The sequence below is a fragment of the Castanea sativa genome, chromosome 3 (genome assembly GCF_040712315.1).
Source record: "Castanea sativa cultivar Marrone di Chiusa Pesio chromosome 3, ASM4071231v1".
NCBI lineage: Eukaryota > Viridiplantae > Streptophyta > Magnoliopsida > Fagales > Fagaceae > Castanea > Castanea sativa.
In genome coordinates this window covers 27,421,688-27,438,467 of record NC_134015.1, presented here as the reverse complement: position 1 = coordinate 27,438,467, position 16,780 = coordinate 27,421,688, and the positions used below count along the sequence as shown (strand labels likewise).

Here is a 16,780-nt window from a genome sequence, read left to right as displayed (position 1 = left end):
AGGGAAGAAGAGCTCAAGACGAGGTACGCACCATCAGAGTGATGCACTCGTCCAGAGTGTCGACATCCTCGTCTTGAGCAAATTCACCCGTTAGACGAAACAGCCCCCGCGTGTGAAACAAAGCACGCCCAACTGAGGAACTCAAGGACGAGGGTGTCACACTTAGGAAAATCTCCAAATGAGATATGATAATCCCTTATCCCACGCATAACCGCCAGGTATCCGTTGTGAAACAAGAGCATAACTTCCAAACGGTTATGCAAGTTACGTTTGATTTCTATCTCTCCTTGAAGCCAGGAGAAGTTTCAATTTTGGTAACCGCCTATGAGAACACTATATAAAGGCTGTTTCAGACAAACCCAGGGTATGTTCAGTTTTTACTCCAAAAAAGTTGGAACTCAGATAACTCAGAGGGAAAAACTAACTTTGCCATCGGATGATTTTTGGCCGGCAGCCCCGGTCGCCTTTGATACGCTTTTCTTTCTTTTTCAGGCCGTAGAAAGAACCAGTAGTCCTTTCAAGTCCGAAGCATCCAGCCTATTGATTTTCTTCGCATCATCAATCTTAATCCTTGAGTATCCGGTTTAATCCTTTAAGTTATTCATCATATATTTATAAAATCCAATTTCATAAATATATACTTTAGTAACGCTTTACTAAAGTACTCTGAATAACCAAACCCATTAAACTTATCTTAAGGGAATGTTTTATATCTCCATAAAGAGATTATGCATTCCATCTTGAGAATATATGTTCCATCAACATTAAATGTGACTGCCCAACATACTGAGGTTTTGACCGTTACTTGAGATCTCACTCCTGATATATCAAAGTAACCTACACCTCATGATCAGGTTCATTATTCTCTCAAGATTAAGAGTTCATGCAAATAGAAGTCGTGAGATTTATTATTCATTTGACAGTCGTTAGGAGAATAATAAATCTCATAGCGGTCCAGATCAATATGTCTTAACTCTTAAAACATATTAACATATCAACTAGAAGTCTCCACTTCCATGATCAAGACAAATCATCTTAGTTGATACGTTATAGTCTTCGCAGATGAAATGCCCAATTTCATCACCGACTACGAATTATAAATTCTGAGTTTACAAAGAATTTGTCACTTATATCTTCTGTTACTAAATCACATAAATCACATACTATGCATCTCATGAACTATATGATAATGTCCCAATATTCATGTTACCATTATTTTAGATAATAATAAAACAACTTTATTAATCAAAATATTAAGTCATACACAATGTCATACATAATATCATACATAGTATCATACTATAGGATTTAAGGGCACAAATCCTAACAGTAGAGAGAGAATAAAAGCTATTTTGCAGGATTTTCTTTATATAGACTGTAGCATGATAATTTGAAGGAATTGCTTTTCTTTTCTTTTTGGTTTCATATTAAAAGGATGAATAATCAAAGTATGGATAAGTATAATATCTATAATAACACTAAGTGAGTCTATCTGCAAAAAGCGTAAATTGTTATATTGAAATACCTAAAGCAAATGGCTTCACTAAGAAGTTATTACATTTTTAGAATTTTTTCCAACATTTTTAGAATTTTTTCCAACATTTCTTTAATTTCCTTGATACAAAGAGCATGAAAAAATATATACAACTAATTTTGAATTTTATGTAGTCATTCGTATTAGTTAACCTATCATTGTTTGTCCTAATATTATTTATGAAATTTTAATAATGTATCTTGACCATGTATATTGCTTCAGCTTTATTCTAGAAAATAAAATAGAGTTCAATGTTAATTTGATCCTCATTTGTGTTCGAAGCTGAACCCTATTTGGCACATCAATCAAAATTGATCAATTGGTTTTGATCCCTTCTGTCCATTCTTAGTGAACAACAAAAAAATTTAAGGGGGTTTTAGTAGTTTTTACTCGAAAAACATGTTTATAAAACTAGCTTTTAAGACTTGGAAGATTTAAAGACATTTTGAAATTTACTTTTGAAAACAAACTCCAATTTGAAATCAATTTTCCTTTTAAAAAATAGATTTGAAAAACTATTTGAAAAGTTGCCTTTTGAATCAAGCCTAAAGATTGATGGGATTTACAAAACTAGCTAAAGAGTGTGGTGGGCCTTTTTTATTTTATATTTTATTTTTATATATATCCTGGGCTGGACTGCTCCTGCCGTACTATGACCCAATGATTCTAGGGTAGGAGAGTCGGGACTGGCTTAATTGAAACTCACCTTAAGCCAGCTTGTGCGCAAGCTAGAACCACTGGCAGGGATCTTGGTCATGTGCTCACAGCAGGGTATACTATCACAAAATGTTATAGCAGGAGAAAAAAATAATACAGCAGAATAACTAAAATATTTTAACTAAAGTACTTGCTACTGAGAAAAGATAATGCTTAAACAATCTTGCAAAAAAGGGAAATACGATAATATAAGTATGGCAGGAATGAATAAATAACAAGAAAAATAACGTTAGCACTTGAGCAATTATGATAAAAGAAGAAAGGGGGTTAGTCTGCTAAACTCGGCCCCTTGGTAGATTTAAGTCCAAGAAGGGAACCAATCTCCAATGTAGGTAACCTCACAGGGTAGTCCTGCCATAGAAATTGCTTACTTTGGAAAATGGACCTAAGTGGCTTAATCTCAGACTCTTAACTTGCTAGAGAATGGGCTATTGAGAGGGAGAGAAGTGGGTAGCCTATTGGTGCATGCTTTTTCACTCCTCACACTCATGTTTTCTCTCTTCACTCTCAGCTCTTTTCTTTTTCTTTCTTTGTTTACTTTTCTCTGTTTTTCAATGCTTTCTCCTATTCCTACTTGTTGTTGTTGTTTTTTTGTTTACTGTGCATGGCTAAGGCCTTTTTATACTGCTTGCTGTGATGAGACTAACCATTTTACCCGCAACTACTTTTGGCCTGTTGTGGGTGTCCTTCCCGGACTACCAATTGGTCTTACTTCTTGTGGCATTCCCATCCGGATAAGGGCTGAGTTTCTTTCTTACTAACTCCTATAGCATGCACCTACTGATTCCAGCTCATGTTTGCCTCTTTTGGGTGGTATGTTATCCCCGTAGGACATTTCCCTCAAAAGAGCTTGAGTGGGAACCCCAGAATAGGCTTCCTCCTTTTCCCCTTCGCCAGACTACACCCTCTCTTACCTTTGACCCATGGCCCACCGCCCTTGTATTGGCTAGGTACAGGTAGGTGGTGCCTGAGCCTTGTGTGAGCTTAACTCCCATATGAGTCCATTGTTTGTCTAGTGTTCACGCGTTTGCCATTGCCTGTGGGTTTGTCTAGTCTTGCTACTTGTTCTGCTGCTTATTTAACTTTTGGGCGTGGGTGAGTCATTGGGTCTTCATTCTTTGCATCCTATTTCTTCTTTGGCAGGGTATTGCTTGGATGTGGGCTTTTGCTTCTTTTAATTTGGCCCCTGTCTCCTTTCACTTTTGGTTTGTGGGCTGACTGGTACTCTTGCCACGCCACTACATTATTCCTGCCACAATATCGTTTAACTTTCATTAGCTGGACTTCCTTTGGGCTTGCCATACCAGTTTCAGATATTATTCATTCCTTTAGTTTATGTTGCCTAGTATTTCTGTTGGGTCAATTCTCATATAATCTTGGGCTTCCTCGACCTATTTTATTCCTTTGGGCATCTTTGGCCCGTTTCATTCATTGGGGCATCCTTGGCCCATCTCATTCTTTCCTACTTCTTCATTCCCATGGGTTTTTGCTAAATCTTTTGGGCTTCCTCGGCTCAATTATCAATCCTTTACTTTTGGGTTTATTGGTCTTCAAACCAATTCCATTTACTAATCCCTTTCTTTGGGCTCCTCCGGCCCGTCTTTGCTTGTTTTCTACTTCTTATGATTCCTATGGACTTACTATTTCATTCTTTGAGGCTCCCTTGGGCCCATTTGCTTTTTTGGGGGCCCTTTTACTATTTTGTAGGCATGTGGACCATTATTCCTGCCATTCGAGTTTAATTGTTTTTTCTTACCTTGTTACTTATTACTTTGCTAATTCTTCTTTCTTCACCCTTTTTATATTGTTGGGCTTCTTCTGTTATTGGGTCCTTTTGCCAAAATAGGCATCAACAAAGAGCTAGCATGCCAAGCCGTATTCAAATAAGAAAAAATTCATATAAACTCAAGCTTGTACATGTAGATTATAAACAAAACTTTGAACCCACAATCTTTGTAATCAATATTAAGTCTCTAGCAATTCCATTTACTATATATACATCATGCATGGATATCAAATTTACTTCAATTCAACTCTAACCATACATGCATAAATTCAAGCTCATGAAAATAGCTACATGTAAAAGGAATCAAATGATTTATTCATAACCATACCCCTCTAACAATACACATCATTCGTACCACCTTTTATGTTCCACTTTATACTCAGTGAAGACTCCGAATTTTTTTTTCAGGAGGTCATTAAGAAACTAAAAAAGAAAAGAAAAAAAGAACTTGAGTATATTTTGGAATCAATACAAAATGAGAATACATTAGGTCAAGTTGTGGCGTAAAACACTAGTTTTATGCCAGCCAATAGAATTTTGCCACGTCATCTTTTTGTAACTTATCACTTAAATCCCTAATCAAACAGAGAATGAATAAAGAAGAAAAAAAGCTTACGCCACAACCGACTTCTGCTTCCTCCCTCTTCCATCTTTGCTTGCTCAAACCTCCACCACACCACACACCGAAGCTCACCACCACAGAGGTCGTCGGAGCTATGCGTGGAGCTTGTAAACATATCGGAGTCGCCATGAGCCACGATCCAAAGGTTCATTTTTCATGATTTTCCCTTTTCCCCAATTTGGATTTCGAATTATTGATGGGTTTTTTTTTGGGTTTATGGGTTATTTTGGAGCATCATGAATTATTTATGGTTTTTTTTTTCTTCTGTATTTTGGTTTCTTGATGCGTTTTGATTAGATTCCTAAGTGTTAGGGTTCAACTCGTAACAAAATTTGATTGTAGTTATTGGAGGATTGTAGTTCTTCTAAGTTATAATTTAGTTCCAGGAGTATTAGTTGAAATGTATAAGTTCTATTAGTTGAAATGTATAAGTTCCAGGAGTATAAGTTCTAATTGCAAGAATTTTGTGAATTTTCAAATACTGACGTTGGACAAAAGCTTTGATACCAAACTAATTTGAGATTTGTTGGGTTTTGGGATAGGTAGGAATAATGTTTGATACATGGTCAAATGACACCTAATCTATATGTTCTGCTGATATAGAACATTGATAAAAATGAAGTGTAATTAGCTGATTTGATACTTAGGAGAGTATTATTTGCTAATGAAAATTTTGTATGGAAAATTGTAGGGAAAATTTTGACCATAGTTTCTTTAATCAGCTAATGAATACCATGTGTATGTTTGCTCAAATCTCTTTATGTTGTCCTATTTGGTTATTTTTTTATGCAAATCATTATATCTTTATGCTGTCCTGTTTGTTGTGTATGGCTCTACTATGATAGCTTAATGCTCAAGTCCATGGTATAAGGTGTAGGAGATGACTGTCATTTAACATAGATTATGCACAATTTTCTGCTTGACTAAATTGAATTTGATTTTTTTTTTTTTTGGGTTGGTAGTTACCTATCACAGTTTTAGAAGGTTCAAAAGAATGTTACTTCTATGATAGGATTGCTGAATTGTTTCCTATATATATTTCTTTCAATTTGTGTTTTTTTTTTTAAACCTTGACTTAAAGTTTTGGACTTGCTTTTCTTGGGATTTTGTTGAATTAGGAATCTAACACTGAAAAGTTCTATATTTTTAGTCTCTATATTAGTTCAACCATGAAATGAATTTAATTGAATGAGAATCTTGTTTTTTCTTACAGGTGCCTTTCCGAAAAATTACTTACTGTGGTTGTTAAATTCTCCACTGTCAACTTTAGCCTCTAGGACACAGTTGGTATAATTTATTTGATAGCTATTATAATTTACCCCTACTTGTAATGTCAATTTTCTCCTACTTGTAATGTCAATTTGCTCTCTCTATGTACCGGAGTGAAATTAAGGATGTACTCGGAGCTGTTTTATGTAATAAAATTTATTGAGTTGTTGAACAAGATGTTCAAATGTACCCTGCCTTTGTTGTGCTTTTGTGGAATTAGTTTGAATTTCAAACAATCAAATTGGTTGTTTGGTTTTGTATTAAGTGGTTGGATTTACTCTTTACTTGTATCCTAAATTGACTTGAAACGTTACCAATTTTCAATGATAATTTTTTAATGATAATTGTAATATTAGTGTAAAATTTTTCAATTAAATTATAATTTTGTAATAGAACAAGTTTGCCAAATTGGGCAAGTTTAGTATTGTAATAACACAAATTTTAAATTTATTCTTAATTGTTGCTTATGAATTTTTCTTCTCTTTTGTTTTTTTATAGGTCATATTGAAATTTAAAATTACTTTAATTGAAAATATGAGTGCGAACAACAAAGAACCTGAAACAATCTCACTTTTTGATATGGTGGATGACTTAGTACATGATGAGTCAGAAATAAATGAAGATCAAAATAATGTAGACTTCTCATTGGATGATTCAAATCAACCTTTTGCATGCAATAGGCATTCAGAACCACGTCTTGATATGGTATTTGGTAACTTATAGGCTGCTCGTGCATATTATAATGCATATGCAAGGCAAAAGGGTTTTAGTATACGAGTAAATCATACTCGAAAGAATAAAGATAAAATATTGGTTGAAACTGAATATGTTTGTTTGAAGGAAGGATTTCGTCATCAATGTAATAAAGATAATGAAAGAATAGGTTCAGAGCGTGCAGAAACAAGAGTGGGATGCAAAACAATGATAGGTTTAAAGAAAGTTGATGATACATGGATTGTATGTAAGTTTGTGGAGGGTCATAATCATAAGCTTCTTACTCCTAAGAGTATAAGCTTGCTTCGTGGGCATAGAGTGATAACAAGTGCCTAAAAGAATTTTATAGATACACTCAATGAGTTAGGTATAGCCCCAAGCAAGATAATGTCTGTGTTAAGTAAAGAATCTGGCGGTGATTATAATGTTGGATGTATTCCGGTTGATATTCAAAATTATTTGGGTAGTAAAAGAAGAAAATTGCTTCAAGATGGAGATGCCCAGGGAATGTACAAATATTTTATTGAGAGTCAACGTAAAAATTCAGGTTTTATTTATGCAATTGAAGTTGATGAAAATGGATGCATGGGTAATTGCTTTTGGGCAGATGCCAGGTCAAGAATGGCATACCAATATTTTAGAGATGTCGTTACCTTTGACTCTACATACCAAACAAATCGTTATAAGATGCCTTTTATTCATTTCACAGTGGTTAACCACCATCATCAATCTGTGATGTTTGGATGTGCTTTGCTTGTCATTGAAACAGTAGAATATTATATATGGTTGTTGGAGACTTGGCTTAATGCAATGTTGGAAATCCTCCTTCTACAATTATAACAGACGATGACAAGGCTATGGCTAAGGCAATTGCAGATGTATTGCCAAATGCAACTCATAGATTGTGTATGTGACATCTTTTACAGAAAGTTCCTGAACAGTTGTCCCATGTATATAATAAATATCAATATTTTCAGGGAGAATTTTACCATTGCATCCCTGATACAATCACTATTGAAGAGTTTGAGTTAGAATGGAGTAAAATTATGGAGAAATATGGATTGGGGGATAATGATTGGTTGGAAAATCCTTATATGCGGTGTGAAAGATGAGTTCCAAGTTCCAACTTACTTACAAAGGTCATTTTATGCCGGGATGTCTACAACTCAAAGGAGTGAAAGCATGAATAAATTTTTTAAAGATTATGTTCGTTCAAGTACAACGATAAGTGATTTTGTTTATCAATATGAGTAAGCTTTGAATGCATGTTATCTTAAAGAGAAAGAACAGGATGTAAAGACAAAAAATTCAGTGCCAATTTTGAAAACATGTTATAAGCTGGAAGCAGAGGCAGCAAAAGTTTATACAAGAAAGATGTTTATGAAATTTCAAGAAGAGTTATTTTGTAGTAAAAAAAATACAAGACATCCAAATATCGTGAAGAATGAGTGAAGAAGATATACAAGATGGTAGCTCATGGAAAAGAAGGTCCATTTTATGAAGTGTCTCTTGATATTGTTGAGACAAAAGCTATTTGTACATGCCATATATTTGAGTTTGTTGGAATTATTTGTAGGCATATCCTTGTTGTTTTTTAGAAGAAATCTCTTGTGCACTTTCTTCCATCACATTATATTTTAGAAAGATGGACAATTAATGCCAAGAAGCACATTGTACATGACATATCTAGTGATGAAGTACAGGTGGAGCCTTAACTTTCTTCTACCATGATGAGAAATAGTTTGATGCTTCAATTTTTGGAAGTTGCAGAGGTAGGGTCACAATCAGAGAAGCAATACAAGCATCTTGGACAAACTTTACAAAAAGTTCATGAGGAGCTTCTAGCCATGCAAGATGTTTATGATGTTGATGATTAAACAATCAAGTATTATCAAATATTCCAATTACTTTATGAGACCCTTCACATGTTCCATCAAAGGGAAGGCCTAAAACTTTGAGACAAAAGCATCCAAAAGAAAAATAATTGATGAAGAAGAAAATATGTAGCATTTGCAAAGAAACGGGCCATGTGAGAACCAATTGTCCAACACATAAACATTCCGGGTAACTACATGACTTTATTGAGTTGTAGTATTAATTTAGTATTTAAATTTTTGGTTTATAAAAATACTTCTTGTAGGGATGTTGCAAATACAAGCTTGACACCACATTGGGAGTTAGTGCATCAACAAAGTCAAACTGAGGTTACTTAATTACAATATATTCAGTTTCAAGATAATACATACCTTTGCTGATATTCTCAAAAATAAACCTTTACTTTTTTAAATTAGGTATCTTTGATGGCAAGGTTGAACCCGTTAGTCATAGAAAATACATTGTGCTCCACAAGTTTTGTATAGGTCTATGATGTATTTGATTTTTTTACTTAGTATAAATTGTTCTGTAATAGATGTTTTTGTTATTTATTCATTTTTTTTTTCTCAATTGTCTTTAGGACTCATTGCCAATTGTGACATATCCTTCTACATCATCATCTACTATGCATATACATCCCAACCAGTCATTATTTACGGTATGACCACTTAGCGTTTAATTAGAATATATTGAACTTTTTTTAACTATGTTCATTCTAATTTTATTTTTTGAATTTCGTTGTACATTCTTTTATGTAGGATCGATTACAACAATTTCAAGAAAGTTGATGTACAAACAAGTTTTGTGTCCAAGAGAATGGATTGGGAAGCAAATATTTTTTGGTTATATTATGTTTAAATTGTGGTGGATAGAACCATCTTCTTTTTTGTATTCCTAACTTAGGGTTCTCTTTTTTGTATATTGAACTATGATAGGTTTATTCTAGATGAATGTATTCTCAATTAGAAATTTCCCAAAAGAACTGTGACAAATTTTATTTCAAGATGTATGGTCAATCATATGATCTTTTGTGAATTGAATTGTAACAGGTTTTATTTTAGGTGAATGTATTCTCAATTAGAAACTCTTATAAAAAAAAAATTGTGATAGGTTTTATTTTAGGTAAATGTATTCTCAATTAGAAACTTGTATAAAAAAAAATTGTGACAGGATTTGTTTCAGGTGAATGTATTCTCAATTAGAAACTTTTATTAAAAAAAAAAAATTGTGACATGTTTTATTTCAGATGTCTTTGTAATCCTATGATCCTCTTTTTGTATTCTAAATCATGACAAGTATTATTCTAAATTAAATTGTGACAGGTTTTATTTCAATTTTTATTCTAAATTGAGTTGTTATTATGTCAAATTTTAGTTTGTATGGTACAGAAGCATTGCTGGGTTTGTATTATTTGAAAATTCATGACATGTCTATGAATTTAAACAATTATCCATGTACTTTTGATTCTATAAAATAATTGTTAAAATGTCTTTTTATTTTTCTTATTTTAGCAAATTTCGGTTACTGCAAGTGCACAATTAATGATACAAAGTCTATCTAGTTGAAAATAAAATTGACAATGAATTTAAATCATCTTGATTATTGAAGATCTGTTCACACAAATGTAAAAACGAGCTATTGCATAAATTTGGGGTGATGATGCAAAGGACTTCAATCTAGATAGGTTTGCTGAAGGAGTTTCAAAAGCTACAAGGGGTCAAGTTTCATTTTTCCCGTTCTGATGGGGTCCTTGGATATTCATTGGACAACATTTTTCTATGATAGAAGCGAAAATGGCTATGTCAATGAATCTACTACGCTTCGCCTTTGAGCTATCCTCATCCTATGCTCATGCTCTGCTCCCAATTATAACCATTCAACCACAATATGGTGCTCACATTATTCTAAATAAACTCTAGAATAGAAAAATATTAGTTGTCAAAAAAATATTTGAATTCATAACCAAAGAAACATTTCATATATATATATATATATATATATATATATATATATATTGATGCTTTTGGTAAAGAAATATTCCATGCAATTTTGCAGAAAACTTCATATCTGCAATTCTGCATATCCGCATGTTTGCATTTCATTTGCAATTAATTGTATCTATATGAAGACCAATTTATTAGAAACTAAGTACAATTCACATTCACCAACAATTGAAAGTTTACTGCCCAATACTATCATCTCTTCAAGTACAGCCCAACAAAAACAAATCCATGTTTAAATCCAGGTACAGCCTTTGGAAAGCTTAAAGCTTAAAAATGGTCCTAACTTCTACCCTAAAGTGAATTTATGCATGTATCCAGGTGCAGTTGAATGCATGTAACGTCCAACGATATACAGGTTGAATGCATGCTCTCCTTCTCCAATTACTCTAATGCACATCACAACCATTCCCATCTCCAAGCTACTTCGTATGATACTTTGGGATAGGCTATCAGTCAAGTAGTGCGCCACAACAGGTCTATGAAGTGGATATAAGGAATGTAACACTTCAATTACTTCAACATCTTCTTCATCACGAATTCTAAGGTGAAATTCATTGTAGTAATATGTCAGTATGATATGTAATGCAGTAGCACTTTTTGTCAGCCTTGTCATGTATTTAGCAATTGAGTTATTTGCCTTCTAACGGTCACGGATGGCCCTTTGCCTTTTGCTTTGTAAGTTTTGTGCCAACTAAAATGAAAATCGTTCATATGTGGCAATCAAGTTCCTTGGAGCAGCTTGAAGGATTTGATGCTGACGTTACGAATACTAATACAGGCCAACTTGCTAGAAAGAAACGCAATGAACGTGAGAAAAAATAAATTAAGGCAAAAAATATAGATTACTTGAAATTGAAATCATTTAATGACATAAAACATTAGTTATTAAAGTAGATCTATCTGATTGATACAAATATTATAATTAGGATTAAGTTTTCACTCATGTAATGAGAAATGATCTCTTGGCAATATGCTCATAAGCATTCTCCTAAGAATACTAACCCATCATTGCCCCATGATGAAAGAGGTTTTTTTAAATGCATTACGCCTTGTGTTTTCCCATTGTAAGGCATTACTTGCAATCACAAGAAGTAAATATATATGAAATTGATCATGAAGAGAAACATATAATATTTAGGTTGAAGTGGTGTTTTTATTTATTTATGTTGGGTGGGGGGAGGGAGGGGCAATTTAATCAAATGGGCTTTGATAGGCCCCATTATTCTCCTAGGTATCAAATCAGCTAATCACACTTCATTTTTATCAATGTTCTGTATCAACAAAACATATAGATTAGGTGTCATTTGACCATGTATCAAACACTATTCCTACCGATCCCAAAACCCAACAAATCTCAAATTAGTTTGGTATCAAAGCTTTTGTCCTGCATCAGTATTTGAAAATTCACAAAATTCCTACAATTAGAACTTATACTTCTGGAACTTATACATTTCAACTAATACTCCTGGAACTAAATTAGAACTTACAAGAACTACAATCCTCCAAGTACTACAATCAGATTCAGTTACGGGTTGAACCCTAACACACTCACACACATATAATATAAATTTGTAATAAAAAAATGATACTCACAGCTCAAAAACACTCACTCTTTACTTTTAGAGTCAGAAATATCGAGATAGACAGATAGAAAAGAGAGATGAGATGAGATTCATAAAAGAGAGAGAGAGAGAGAGAGAGAGAGAGAGAGAGAGAGAGAGAGAGAGAGAGAGAGAGAGAGAGATCTGTGTTGTTTGGTTTTAGGTTGTGTTGAAATATGATTAAGTTGTGCAAAAATATTTTTAAGGGTAAATTAAACTAGTAAAAAAATATTATATATATATTTTTTCAAGATTGTGGCATATCATGTTGAGTTCCCCTGTTTATACTTCAAAATTGTGGTATATCATAAGTCCTTTTCTTTTCTTTTTTCATTTTAAACTTTAGTTAAAAAAATACGTAGAAAAATGCCGTCACTAATACTAAATTATTTGCGAGGGCTAGGATCGACCTTCAAAAATAATTATTAAAATGTAAAAAAATTTGGAGGAAAATGTTCCCACCAAATTATTTCCGAGGGACAATAAAAATTTCTTGCAAAAAGTTTATTTTATACGTGAGTTAAAAATATATCCTCACTAATACTAAATTATTTGCGAAGGCCAAAATTGGCCTTCGCAAATGATCATGAAAATATTAATTTTTTTTGGAGATAAAAGTCATTCTAAAATTCAAAGAAAAAAAAAAGAAACGCATAAACATATAGCACTTTGTATTCTTTAGATGAACCTTTTGTTTACAGTATAAAAAAAAACGTTTTATATATATCCTATATAAGAAAGGTCTGTCATTATTTTCTAAACAATTGTACCCATAAAAAATGATAGCACTTTCAACTTCAAAATGGTAGCCTAAAATTCAAGAATTTTAGCCTTTTGTACTCTCTCTCTCTCTTTCTCTCTCTCTCTCTCTCTCTCTCTCTCTCAAAACTGAATAAAAATTTATTCCCATTAAAATAATGCATAAAAGATGAGTTTATAGATCAAATGGTAAATTACATCTGATTGGCATGCATGTTAAGAACATATACAACATGTAATCCAACGGTTGGATTTGCAAAATAAGTTATTCAATAATAAGTTATTGGGAGGTGTAACATTTTTAAAGTTACAACACGTGTAACTTGAACTCAACCCTATATTTCTTAATTCAATGTGAATTTTGACAAATCTTCCGTTAGATTACATTATCTTCATATATTTTTCATGCTTACAAAATTTTAAGGTGATCAAAAATTAATAGGCATGTCATTAATCAATTGTCTAAATTCAAGTTTTTGTAGTTTTAAATAACGCATAAAAGATGAGTTTAAAGATCAAATTGTAAATTACATCCGATTGTCATGAAAATTGACATGCATGTTAAGAACATATACAACATGTAATCCAAAGGTTGGATTTGTAAAATATGATTTCAATAATAAGTTATTGGGAGGTGTAACATTTTTTAGAGTTACAACACGTGTAACTTGAACCCAGTCCTATATTTCTTAATTCAATGTGAATTTTGACAAATCTACCGTTAGATTACATTATCTTCATATATTTTTCATTCTTATGAAATTTTAAGGTGATCAAATATTAATTTTCATGTCATCAATCAATTGTTTAAATTCAAGTTTTTGTAGTTTAAAATAATGCATAAAAGATGAGTTCACAGATTATATGGTAAATTACATCCGATTGGTATGAAAATTGGCAAGCATGATAAGAACATATAAACCATGTAATCCAACTGTTAGATTTTTAAAATATGAATTCAATAACAAGTTATTAAGTGATATAACATTTTTTAGAGTTACAACACGTGTAACTTGAACCCAACTCTATATTATTTAATTCGATATGAATTTTGACAAATATACTGTTAGATAACATTATCTTCATATATTTTTCATGGTTACAAAATTTCAAGGTTATCAAAGATTAATAATCAAGTCATTAATTAATTGTCTAAATTCAAGTTTTTGTAATTTAAAATAACACATAAAAGATGAGTTTAAAGATCGAATGGTAAATTAAATCCGATTGTTATGAAAATTGTCATGCATGTTAAGAACATATACAACATGTAATCCAACGGTTGAATTTACAAAATATGAATTCAATAATAAATTATTGGGAGGTGTAACATTTTTTAGAGTTACAACACGTGTAACTTGAACCCAACTCTATATTTCTTAATTCGATGTGAATTTTGACAAATCTACCGTTAGATTACATTATCTTCATATATTTTTCATGGTTACAAAATTTAAAGGTTATCAAAGATTAATAGGCATGCCATCAATCAATTGTCTAAGTTCAAGTTTTTGTAGTTTTAAATAATGCATAAAAGATGAGTTTAAAGATCAAATGGTAAATTACATCCGATTGTCATGAAAATTGGCATGCATGTTAAGAACATATACAACATATAATCCAACGGTTGGATCTAAAAAAATATGAATTCAATAATAAGTTATTGGGAGATGTAACATTTTTTATTGTTACAACACGTGTAACTTGAACCCAACCCTATATTTCTTAATTCAATGTGATTTTTGACAAATCTACCGTTAGATTACATTATCTTCATATATTTTTCATGCTTACAAACTTTTAAGGTGATCAAATATTGATAAGCATATCATCAATCAATTGTTCAAATTCAAGTTTTTGTAGTTTTAAGTAACGCATAAAATATGAGTTTAAAGATCAAGTGGTAAATTACATCCGATTGTCATAAAAATTGGCCTGCATATTAAGAACATATACAACATGTAATTCAATGATTGGATTTGCAAAATATGAATTCAAAAATAAGTTATTGGGAGGTGTAACATTTTTTAGAGTTACAACACGTGTAACTTGAACCCAACTCTATATTTCTTAATTCGATGTGAATTTTGACAAATCTACCGTTAGATTATATTATCTTCATATATTTTTTATACATATAAAATTTCAAGGTGATCAAATATTAATCTTTGTGTCATCAATCAATTGTTTAAATTCAAGTTGTAGTTTAAAATAATGTATAAAAGATGAGTTTACAGATCATATGGTAAATTACATCCGATTGACATGAAAATTGGTATGCATGTTAAGAACATATAAAGCATGTAATCCAATGGTTGGATTTTGAAAAGATGAATTCAATAACAAGTTATTAAGTGATGTAACATTTTTTAGAGTTACATCACGTGTAATTTGAACCAAATCCTTTATTTATTAATTCAATATGAATTTTGACAAATCTACCGTTAGATTACATTATCTTCATATATTTTTCATGCTTATAAAATTTCAAGGTGATCAAATATTAATTTTAAAGTCAGACCGAGGTCAAACTGAGGTCGAAACGTGATGACGTCATAATTAATTTAATAATTATTTAAATATAATTTTTTTGATTGATTAAATATAAATAAATTTAAATATAAATTAATATAAATACAAAATTTGACTAAAATAATCCCTAAATAAATATAAAGATCCATATTTCAAATGTATTTTTCATATGATAAATTAAAAAAAATTAAATCAAAAGCAAACATAATAGATAAGCAAGTATATAAGTACATAACAATGTCAAAGTTGATTTACGGATTAAATATTGATTTTTACTTGAATCACTAACCATACCAAATAGTAAACCATTGTTATCAATTTGAAATCTAATATAAAATATCATTAAAATGTTGACACTTATTCTCCCATTCCCGTAATAGCCTTGTTCGACACAGGAGTAGCAGCAACAATTCTCCATCCCAAAATATTACCTGAAAACTTTTGGTTACCCCATCATCAGATGTTTAGAGCAGCTAATGGAGAAACATTTCTGATTACCTAGAAAAACAAGCCTATTCGCATTAGAATCTTTCCAACCCTTACCATTAAACACCAAGTCCTTGGATCCCCGCTCACAGGCAGAGACCTTCTTATAGGATTTGATCTCCTTCATCAAATACCTAGCCTCAGATGGTCATCAAAAGGACTTTTGCATAAACAACATCTTCTTACCTGGACCCAAGTACCCCATTTGTTCACAGTTGACCCCTTTCACTCTTTGAGACTTCAGATTATCAATGAATGTTGTGCAACCACCCATTCCAAATTCCTCCTTAAAAATCCAAATCCTTTGTGGAAAAACCCATTTTTTTTTTCATAAGCCTACCCTTCAAAAAGAATGAAAATGTTAACCCCACAAAATCTAGTCACAGAGGAATGAAACCAGAATATTTGTCCTTGGCTAAGCAAGAGTTATCTACTCTTCTTTCAGAAGGCCTTATTGAACCCACCACTTCTCCATGGGCATGTGAAGCTTTCTATGTTAACAAGCATGTTGAACAAGTTCGAGGAAAGCTTAGATTGGTAATCAATTACTAAGATCTTAATAATTTTCTTGCAGATGATAAGTTCCCTTTGCCAAAAAAAAGTGCTCTCTTCCAGCATCTTTCAAATGCTAAACTATTTTCAAAGTTTGATCTCAAAGCAGGATTTTGGCAATTAGGAATTCATCCAGGGGAAAGGTATAAGACAGCGTTTTGCATCCCAGACCACCATTACCAATGGACTGTTATGCCTTTTGGTCTTAAAAATGCTCCATCCCAATTCCAGAAAGCAATGGTAATGCTGTTCTAGCTACTCTTGACAAATGCATTGATCTATGTAGATGAAATCCTCTTATTTTCAAAAGATGCAGAATCCCATGAACCA

At 32.2% G+C, this 16,780-nt stretch overlaps 1 pseudogene; it reads left to right on the top strand.

Annotated features, from left to right (window-relative positions):
* Positions 1-6,462: 6,462 nt before the first annotated feature.
* LOC142628766 (protein FAR1-RELATED SEQUENCE 5-like) lies at positions 6,463-8,519 on the top strand (annotated as a pseudogene).
* The last annotated feature ends 8,261 nt before the right edge of the window (positions 8,520-16,780 follow it).